Source organism: Drosophila kikkawai, chromosome 3R (assembly GCF_030179895.1).
Source record: "Drosophila kikkawai strain 14028-0561.14 chromosome 3R, DkikHiC1v2, whole genome shotgun sequence".
Taxonomy (NCBI): Eukaryota; Metazoa; Arthropoda; class Insecta; order Diptera; family Drosophilidae; genus Drosophila; species Drosophila kikkawai.
Genome location: NC_091731.1, coordinates 31,903,522 through 31,914,896, shown reverse-complemented (window position 1 = coordinate 31,914,896; position 11,375 = coordinate 31,903,522). Strand labels below are relative to the sequence as shown.

Sequence of the window (11,375 nt, the reverse complement as noted above, 5' to 3'; positions counted from 1 at the left end):
TTTTTAAAAAAGAATATTGTTTTTAAAAGAAGTTTAACAAACCAAGCATATTTTCATAAAAATATATATTTTAATGGTTTAAAATTCATTTAATTTAATTAATTACTTATTTAAGTAACATATTTCATTATCCATATATTATTTTATAAATATATTATAACTTGTAGTTTTTAAAACACTTTCAAATTCACAATTCTAACCATTGTTTTGATTCTACAAAACCTGCAACTAAAGAGTATCTCTCAGATACACTAAAGAGCACTGCAAGAGAGAGCAATTCTGGTTTCTCACAACGAACCGAACACACACGTTCGGTGGCGCACTTTTCGAAAAAATTCAAACAGTCGCTCGCAGAGCGTCGTCGTGAACAGTCTAAAAAACACAGGCAGTTGCGAGAATAGCGATTCTGGATCCCCAAGTTCCAAAACACCCGAGTTCGATACCGCGATACGAAACTGTGAGTGTGCGCGCGAGTGTATCTGTGGGATTCGCTTTATGAATGGGTTACGAACGGTACGGGCGTGAACGAATTTTTCGGAGAAAACCAAAAGCAAAACCAAAACCGAACCCAAACCGCGATAAACAGAGGCACACACACATATAGAGTACCTTACTCTTTCGCTCCCTCGATTTAATAAGAAAGAAAACGTTTGTTTTTCGCTTCCAAACAAGTAAATAAATAAAATAAAAAACCGAGCGCGGAAATTGCAGTTTGAAAACAAAACAAACGCATCGTTTGTCATGCTGCTCTCGCATATTTTGGCTTGAATTTCGCACGGTTTCTACAGTTAGCCCTTAGGAGAAATAACTAGGGAGTTTTTTAATGGGAACTTTTTATTTAAAATTTAAACATTAACAAAACAATAAAGAACTGTAATAGATTGAAACAGAAAATCCCTAAGTAAACTAGATATTTTCACGGAATTTTCCAAAAGTATCTTAATAACTGAATTCAAATAAATACAGTATTGTATCTTTCACAATTATAATATTGATGAAATGTTTTTAGATAAGCTTTAAATCCTTTATTTTGGATTATATTTTTATTTATAATAAAAAATAGAGCAAACTCTAGTTGAGAACTGAATAAATAATTCGTTTTTCTATGTTTCTCAGCAGTTTCTATCTATTTTCTAGCATTATAACAATGTTATTGATATTTTTAAAAAAATTACAGTAGTCTCTAAATTATTTCCCTTAAAATATACCTCTTTTTGTGGCTTAATATTGAGAGTTTACTGTAAAAAAAAAACTACAAACAGGAAAAAGTATTAAGCTAAATAGTGCATAAAAATCAGTTTTCTTTGCGGTTCGGTTCCGTTCGGTGTGTGTTCGTGTTGTGTGTGTTTCTGTTTCCCCCTATCTTTCGCTTCCTCTCCTCCTAACCCACCTCTTTCGCTCGAAATGCGTGAGAGAACGAGAACGCGTGTGTGTTGTGCTTTTGTTTTCGATTACGTTTACTAAAAATCTTTCATACGCCCCATAGAAAAAATAAATAAAAAAAGAAAAAAACAAAAACATGACGAAATGTTGTTGTTGAAAACGAGCGCAAAACAAAAAAAAAGTATAAATAAAAGTGATTAAAAGTAAAAAACGAAACAACGATACGAAATTAAAAGCAAAGAAATTATTTAAAAATTGAAATAATAGAAATATATAAAATCTCTATACAAAAAGTTTTGTGAAATATATACGAAAAGCGAAATTCTATTTCGTTGGTGTTGTGAAACAAGAAAAGTTACAGATACTCTCTCGGCAAACGCATCTAAAAAAGGTAAACAGAGCTTATCTGCGGAGGTGTGTAAACAAAAGTGGAATAAGGAACCCTCGGAGATATCTCGAGACCCATAAAGATCTGCAGATCTGCCGGTTTTATGGGTGTGTGTGTTTATCTCTCCCTCTTTGGGGGAGTTCCTAGAACGAAACGTCAGTGCTTAGATACATTTCGGTGATAGTCCCCTCCCCTGTAGGTCACTTTCACTCAACAGAGATACTAGCTGGGTGCTTCGGGCTCTCAGCTCTTAGTTCTTAGTTCGTTTATCTTGTCAGTCGCCGACTTGACTTGAAAACGATAGTGATAACCTATATAATATATGTTTACAGTTAGTTAGTCGCTGGCATTATCTGCCCCGACGCGCTCTTTCATCACTCAAGCTTCAAGTTCTCAAGTTCTCAGCACTTACTATCTCCGATCGCTTTTTTGGGCCGGGGCTTTCTGGGTTTATTTCCGCTGCTGCTGCGGTTTTTTCGATTCATAAATCATTTAATCGCCATGCAGTTTGTTTACACTCTTGTTGGGTGGTAGTTTTTACCCCTTGTTTGGATTATTTACCTTGCTTTTGAATTCGTTGCCGTTGTTCTTGATTTCATGGGAATGGCGACCGTGTGTGCACAACAACGGTTGCCCATTGATTTGCATAGTTATTGAGAACTCGGAGCCAGCACAGAGCTAAATAACGAAATTTCCGGTTCTATATGGTGCGTCATCGGTGGTGTCGATCGCTTAAACCCCTGAGCGGCACAGGGGACCCGTTTTGTCTGCCATAACAGCCACGCTCTCGATATGGTTCGCCCTTTTTTTTGTGTTTTGTTTTTAATTTTACAGCATAGCCATAGCTATAGCCATAGCCACCTTATATGTTTATATATATCTACCTTTGTATATAAACTTGTTTCGTTGTCTGCCTTTGTTGTGTCTTACCCCACAAATGTACCGATATGTATGTAAATAAGTTCACAACGAAACACTTGTGCTCGGTGGTTGATAAACCAGCCAATTTCAGGTAAATAAAACTGAAACAATATTTCGGCTAGCTCGGTTTCTTCCTCTGTCTGGGAAAGACCTCATAAACTGAGTTGAGTTTAATAAAATTTCAAAAAAAGTACTAGTTGATTTTCTATTAGAATTATTTTCCTTATAATTCAATACAATTTTCAAATTAAATTGATATTAAAGTAGGATTTTTAAGCGTGTTTTCTTTAATAAAAAAGTACGCAAAGATCAATCAAAGGTTAATCAATTAAGAAATCAATTCCAAAGCTTAGAAATAAATGTATTACTTAAGCCAGAATTCATTTCTAAGCCTTACATAATATGTACTTTTAAAATCAATTTAAAATCTCTTTAAACATTTTTAAAATTTTAAAGATACATTATAAGAATATAAAGATAAATTATATAAAACCCTCTAAATTTGTATATAAAACAGACTCCCATCATATAAAACCTTCAATCCCTTCGTTCTAGTAAGAATCTTTCCCTGAAATCTCCCCAGCTTTGGTTTAATTAAAAATAAAACTAAAAAAACGACCAAGTTTTTTGTATCCTCTCACTTAGAAGTTAATCTCTACCAGATTTCTGCCGACTCGATCGCTTTCCCCTGTCTGCCGTTCAGAAAAACATTTATCAGGCGGGGCAGGTTCATCAATTTCGTGTGTGTGATAAATGTCGTACAAGAATTTACACAAATATGCATGTGTCTATGCTGCCAGCTGCCGTGTACACTGGCTGAGTTGACAAAATGATTTGTTTGGGCGCCCCATGTTGGCTTTATTGTTGCCAGCAGCTAGCTCCATGATCCCCGATCACCACTGAGCGCCACCCTGAACTTACGGCCAGGCAAGAATCTCGGGGAGAGATCTACACAATCTGGAGTCCGACGAAAAAAAAAAGCAGCCACTAATTCCAAACAATGTAAGGCATTATTTATTTTTAACTGAGGTCATCAGCGTAGACATCGTCTATTACAGAAACACCCGCCGCCGGTGCCTCTCTCTCTCTATCTCTCTATGTTTTTCTCTCTCCCTGTGTCTGCTTTTGAAATTATTCCTATCAGCCTGCGGTGTGAGCTCCCCTCTGGTTCTCAAATTCTCTGGTTCTCTATGCTCGGTTCTCTATTCTCTAGTCTTGGGACGGTACACAGCAAGAATTGGTAGTAGAACGTTTTTTAGGAGGAGTTTTGTTAGTTGAAAATATTTCGTATAATATACATTTACATTTCAAATTTATAAAGATTTTAAATAAATTATTAATCATAGATTAGAAACCTTCTTTTAAAAGACTTTTTTCAATTAATTGAATCTAAATTTTTGTTAGATACTTTTCGTAATTTCTTCCCCTGTATCGTTTCGACTTCTATGGTGTTGTTCTTATTTCAAAGTTAATGTGCTCGGTGCTGTTTTTGTTCAGCTGTTGAACTCGAACTCTCACCAAATTATGCCACACACACACTGGCATACACACAGCACACCCAGCTGGAGGGAAAAGGAGTGAGGAGGGGGGAGACCCAGGTCCCAAGATCCAAGATCCAAGACCCAATGCCAGCGGGGCCAGCAAACATTATTTGAAATATTTATGCTTGACTTTTGCGCCTCAATGACTTTTGAATTGCCTTGCCTTTGGCTGCCAGTTTTTCCACAAACACATATGGACACACACACGCACATTCTGCACCGTATCCGCAAACGTATCTGTGTATCTGTGCGTTTTATGTTGTTTGGTTCTTAAAGATACGCGCCGATCTTTGTGTATATTTTTACTTGCCGGCGCGCACATATGTTGCATCAATGGAATGGATTTTCTAGGATCTAAAAATCTCTCTCTTCAGCCAGTAAGAGATAGAGAAAAGACCGAGAAGCAAACGAAAACATTAAAGACACATTAACCTGCATTTAATTTGTCAATATTAGCCCGAAGAAATGCCTTTCTCGGGTTCTCAGGCCACACTTTTCATTTCTTTCGGTTCGAAAGTGAGGCAACACACACAACGAATGAACGAGGCAATAACTCTGCACGACACAGGGTCCCAGCAGCATGTCCATAAGTCTATAGTCTATAGTCTACGGTCTACAGTCCAGACTGAATGTTGACCTTTTCACAGCTGGAACCATCTTTCACAGCGACTCTGAGAGTTCTTTTTGGTCCCGAAGCATTTGGCCCATTGCTCGGCCGCTTGTCAATTTCTGTCAGTTGCTTGTCAAAAAATTTGTTTGGCTGTAAAAATGCAGTGAAAACGTTTAACAGAGTAAAAAAAAAAAACGAAAAGAAAAAAACAATCTGAAAATCAAAAGAAAGAAAAAACCAAACACGATTTTCATGTAAGCCATCCAGAAAATGATTGACGAACCGCGCTGACGAGCTGACTAACTTCTCTCGCCAGAAGAAGGAAAAAAATTGTGTGTACGTGCACGTAGAGAAATAATTAATTTTAGATGCTTTTAAAGCTGGAGAATAGATTTTTAAATAATGAGAAAAATCCATGACTTGCATATAGTATTTATTATATATTTATGTTCTAAGTTTAGTCATTGTGAAGCTTGTAAATCAGTGTTCCTATTTTCTTTTTAGTTTAAATTCAAAGTTAGTTGGAGTTTCCCATAGTTTTATATAATTTTAAAATATATATTTATAAAGAAATTCTTGATTAATTAAATTGTATTTTTATTAATTTGTATTTTCAAAGCTTAAGACATTGTTCTTATTTAAAATGAGCTTTTGCTTTTAATTCATTCCAAGATCTACTTTTTATTAAAGACAAAACTTTCATCCAAGCAACTCTATATACTGCTTAAGCAGTAGATTCCCCACTATTTCTCTCTGTGCACTTATAGTATTGTTAAATTCCCAGTCGTTGCTGCATAATTAACCTTTTGGCCGGACTTTTGAGGTATGTGCCATAGTACAAATACGAGCTCACATCCATGTCCGTTCGTTCGCCAGCTAACTCGGTCTGTTTGCTTTTGTTTACAGCGTAATTTGTTGATAAATAAATGTGAAAATGCAAACAAATCGGGGCGGACACAACAACCGTGCTACGCAATCAACGCCCGCTGACTAATGGCCCCAAAAACTAAGCCCTTTCCCCTTTTTCCACCCAAATAAAATGCGTATACAACACCCGAAGGGCCCCCTTCGCAGTTCTGTTGGACACGTAGAATTATTGACCGGTATTCCCTTTATGGCATACTTGAAATTTTGCCAATTTGTCTTTAGTTGACACGTCTCTCAGCTCTGGTGCGTAGGTGTCAATTTTTTTGTCACCTTAGAAATTATGGTGGCAATATCTCACCTGCCGGCGAAGGGCGTCGCGGCGTCATTAAAAATGAGCAAAATTAGCATTTCTTAACGAACTGGGTTATTAATTTCGTTTTATTATTAGCCCGTCGCCATTCGGACAGCTCTCTGTTTTTGGCAAAAATCACTAATTCAGTCACGGCAGGTGATCTCCGATGATCTCTGATGATCTAATCCGTGGCACTCAATTGGCCGTAATTAGGCTCAATTAATTTGGCATTAAAGCGGAAATGGAAAAGTGCTGGTTCAAGCGGATGCAAAACACGGAGAAAAAAATAATAGACATAACAAGACACCAAGAGAAAGAAACTAAAAAAAAAAATTGCAAGAAGAAAAACCACGAAAAAGCGTTGGATAAAATTGTCTTAATGATAGACATTCACTTTTTATGGTCGCGCGAGGTGTGTGTCTTAATGGAGTGAAATTTCTGGTAATTGAGCGCGACGAGCTTTTGACTCTTGGGTGCGCATTTGATGAATTTTGAGCTCGACTCGCTACATATATTTTTATACATTTTTTTTTTGCAACAATTTAGTTGGCTTTTGTTTTTGGCACGGCTCGCTGGAGCTGCCACCGCTTCTACTTCTTCTCTGGATGATGGCTTTTGCCTTTTGCTGCTGCTGCTGCTGCTTTTGTTGGTGCTGCATTTGTTATGCAAATCAAGTGCTGCCGCCATATGTATGTGGATATAGGTGTATACGTATGAACTAAGAAACTGAAACGTTGCTACAAGTCAGTCGGTAGTATAATATATACACAGGGAGAAAGAAGGGACTAAGAAGAGGTCTAAAAAATATAAAATATATATTTAAATGGCCTTTTGAAAGTCTAAACAATCGAATCAAAGGGTATATGTATTTTAAAATGTTTTAAAAATGATAATGCAATTTTTGTGGTTTATTTGTAGTCATATAAATATTATTTAAACTATAATTTGACTTTAATATATAATAATAAATATATCCAGGGTCTTAAAATGTAAAAAAAAAGAAACAACAAGCTTCTAGACACTTGGATTAAATATGTCTTAGGCATTGTTCTTTTCTATTTTTCTATTTCTTAAACATTAAATTAGTAGCCTCAGACTGTCTTTATTTATGTTTTTTCTTCTATCTTTAAATATCTCTACTAAATTATTGATTTTTCCTCAGGGAAAATCTAGAATCTTTCCAACAATTTTTTATATAATATTTTATACATCAAAGAACTCTTTAATATTTTTTCCCGTGCACAAATGAAGCTATAGCTGGGTAGTATATACGGAGATGGAGTTGGCCGGCCCAGACCGGGCCAACTTGGTTTGGGCCAAGTCAGACTGGCGGCGCACACACACGGCACCGGCAGGCACACACAAAATTGAAATAAACTGAAAACCGCGAACTGGTTGTGTAGGCAGCCCACGTACAAGGTCTTCAAATATGGCTCTTTATTTAGCCGTTGTTGCTGGTCTTTTTCTAAGCATTTTTCTTCTATTTCTTGTGTGTTGGATTTTAGACGCTATAATAGCATTAATTTACCATACAATTTCATATTTATGGCCATTGTACGCTGAAGTGCAATTCGCTTTTAAATTTTACTTTGTTTTTTTTTCTCAGATTTTTCTTTTTTTCTGTTTTTCCGTTTTCAATTTGTGCAGTCTGCAGTTCCTGAGTGAGTGTCGTGCTTTCTGTGTGGGCGGTTTGTTTACTTTTGCGCCCCATTTTTGGTTTTTAATTAAGTTTGTTGTTTATTTCAGTTACACGCCTGCCGCCGCCGCGCACGATAATTGATTAATTTTCCCCTGGTAATTTTTATTGCAAACCATCGGTTTTTTACTGCGATTAGAATTTGTGTGAATCATGGCTACGTGATAAACGCGCGATTGGCAATGTAAATAGAAGCTATATGTACTCTGTAGGTTTCTATAAAGATTCCTATAACATAATATTGTAGATGGAATGAGCTGAGATGAGGCGCCATCATAAAAAATAATGGCAAATGACCTTAGCGTTCAAGTGGGATGATCTCATTGCTGATAGTCTAATCGTCTTTGCCATGTGCTGGGGTTATCGGTTATATACATATATTTTTTACAGTTGCCAATAAATTCCACCTTTTCATTGGCAAATTTCGAAATTATTGTATACCCTCAGCCATAATAATCTCATCTCAGAAAGTGAAATCCCCAGATCACGAGTCTCCTCTGAAACTCTTTAGAATTGCTAATTCCCAAAACAATTTTGAATGTTTGTATTTCTTCACAGCTACTCCTTTTCTTATTTAAATTATAAACTAATTTTTCATATTCCTTTCTTTGCAGGTCGGTTGACTTGACTCTTGGCTGGTCTCTTCAATGTCAGAATCGTAAGTTTTCAAGCTGAGTTTAACATTTCTCGTAGACGTGCATTTTCGCTGAGAGTGCTATCAAGTGTTGTAGCCAATATAGTAAATAGCGCCATATGCGATCGGCTGACTGACTCAGAGACATACTTATACATATATTCGTCTGCCGAATGCAATAAGAAAGTCGGTCCAACTCGCAAAAAAAATTTAACAATTTTTGTTGTTTTCATTTTTTATTTTTGACAAGCTGACAGACAGCACTAAAAAGACGCTCGCCACTCGTCGGTGACGTAATTGCCCAGTAAAAGCTGCAATTGCTTTTTTGAGAAGTACATGCGAGGCATCGGGAGCAGAGCACCTCCGCACTAAGCGTGTGCAAATATAAGGTACCTTGTGTGAACTTTATCACCGAACTGAGTGCGAATTAGTCATACGATCGAACCTCAACGCAAGCTCGAAATTTCCTGTTGTTTTGCACGTTTTATTGCCGCTGCAACAGCGCCTTTTCCTTTGCCACAGAGACAGCTGAGAAGTCCATTAGGCGTGCTCAGAACATTTTAGCGGGCAGTCAATAAAGAGACTGTTGTCTGTTTTAAATACCTGGGAATTGGGGAGTCTTAAAGGGTATAATCGATGCTTGAGAGGGCTTGTAACATATAATTTAAGCAGAATGTCCTATGTGATCTTGGGAACTAAAAGAGATACAGTTCTGAAATTTGGTATGTGAGCTTTTTAGGCAATTTTAATTTAATGTGTAAGCCATTGAGCCTTATTAATCATACATTTTTTAAATTATGAGACATTTTTAGTGTTGGTATATCAGGAAAGCTTATGATCGGAAACCATAAAAACCCATAATGCCTTCTTTATTAAGTCTTCAACAACTTTGAGTTATTTCCTTGAATTCAGGATCTATTAGAATTACGACCATACAATTTGGGAAGCTCTTTTGTGATCATATAATAGTCCTGAATTATGAGTGTCGTAGTCGTGGAACCTACTAATTTCATACAATCTTATAATAGTGCATAGAATAGATCTAAAATAACTTTAAAAACCTTCACAAATACCAAGTATTTCTTGGTCGATTCATGAAACTACACTCATTCTCACTTACTCGTCTTGCTGTGCCGTTGCATGAATGAAGAATTGAATGAGTTCATCGCTTTCGGCGTCAGCATTTGCCATTCTTGTGCTGTCTGCTCTGCGGCGTCGTGGTTTAACCAAATATAAAAAAAAAACGCTTAAAAAAACACAGAAAACTCCGAGTGCGTGGGCTCTTTGCTCTTCGAAGAGCTCAGAACTTAGTCATCGAAATGCAGCTCGAAGAGACCCGAGTTGACTGCACTTTGTCAGGCAGCAACTGCACTGAACTCGACTGATAAGAAGCGTGTTTAGTTTGCAACAGCAGAAGCAGCGGGCTGTCCCTTGACAAGACAGACAGCCATTTGGAGATAAGGAAAAAGAGCTGCGATCATCATCGGAGGAAAACACATTTTCAATTTGATTTATGGCATGTAAATTTATGGAAATTTACTGCGGCCCGAGCATGATTCTCGGTAAGCCAGCCATAGTAGTACCCCGGGTACGAGCCACACTTGATAATGTGTGTGTGGTGGGGATGTGGAAAAGCAGCAGATAGTTTTCCAAACGAATATAAGTAGTACCCCTATGTCGGTGTGTTTGTATGCGGCACATTCCAATTATATTATATCATGTGCTCGCAGCAGCATTATCGCATATGGTAGTAGTATATGGGGCTGAGTCGCGATTCTAGTCGATATGTAAAGACCAAAACAAGTTGTCGAACAAGTTTTGGAACGCCTTTTAGCCAACAATGCACAGAGGGAAACTTTTTTATTTAAATTTTAATTGAAGATATTATAGATAGATGGGGAGGAGTAATAGAAGGATGGATTTCGAAAGACTTATAATACTGCTAGAGTTCAAACTTGAATATTAGGGGTTTCAGAAAGGAAAATATACTTTTTACATGTATTATTTCCTAGGATTATAATTAGTTTTAAATTGATTTAATATTTAATTATTTTAGCTGGATTTTACCATGAAAATCCCCTTATCTTTTCTCAATTACCAAGTCATACAATAACCTTTCTTAAATACATAGAAAAACCTTATTTTTCTAATACGAAATTAGCCAAAAATTCGTATGACCCAATCGAGTGTTATTTCTCTCTCTGCGCCACGTACATTACGTTCATTTAGTGATTTTATTTTAAACACCCAGAACCCGCCAGCAGAGCACCATACATTGTATGAGGGAGACAAGTCTTAATTACCCAACATTTATTTGTGTTTTTCATTAAAAATATACACACACACAGAACTGTAGCAGTTGGTTCGGTTGCCCGCGGCGCTAATGAACTCGCCGTCGTCTTGTTAATAATTATTGAAATTTTTTGGTTGTTTTTTTTATATACCCCTTTAGCTCTCCCCCAGCACCTCACTTTGTTTATTTGCTGCCTCTGTAGTTGCTTTTAACGCGTTCAACTGGCTTTTGAATTGATTTCGGCAATTAAAGGGGGCCCCCGAAAAAATGAAATTGAAAACGTTGAAAGGCATCAGCGAAATAAAATCGTTTTAAAGTTATTATAAATATTATTGCGGGACACTTGAGAGCAATGATTGATGGCCGTTCGATGGCCGATCGGAAATATATTTTTTATTTGTTTTTAAATATTTTTGCTTCACACGTGGAGGCGTAAGAGCAGAGTTCTCTTTTCCATTTATATTTTCTCTCTTTCGCGCTTATCACTGGCGTTCATTAGCCACTGATAAAAAACGAGCTTGTTGTTGGGCCTTTTGCTTGATAATCTCTTTTTTTTTTAGAGAGTCACTCTGATAGCGCCGGGGCTAGTTCCATTTGGTTTTTCTTTCTCGTTTCGGTTTGTTTCTTTTTTTTGCTTTTACCACTTTTTTGTAAATTTTATCTCTCGGCTGATAAAACCTGGCGTTATGT

At 36.8% G+C, this 11,375-nt stretch overlaps 1 protein-coding gene across 5 annotated transcripts in view; it reads left to right on the top strand.

The window, feature by feature from the left end:
* Positions 1 to 350: 350 nt before the first annotated feature.
* The window catches only part of cv-c (crossveinless c), a 103,696-nt gene continuing 92,671 nt past the window's right edge, over positions 351 to 11,375 (top strand). For 2 of the 5 annotated variants that reach the window (XM_017171000.3, XM_017171006.3), the window contains exons 1-3: positions 351 to 457; positions 1,487 to 1,774; positions 8,373 to 8,416. The gene's annotated coding sequence lies outside the window, so the exon portion shown is untranslated. Of the gene's footprint in view, positions 514 to 1,486; positions 1,798 to 8,372; positions 8,417 to 11,375 lie in introns of all 5 variants that reach the window. The other 3 variants (XM_017171001.3, XM_070287237.1, XM_017171004.3) reach the window with 3 other exon arrangements.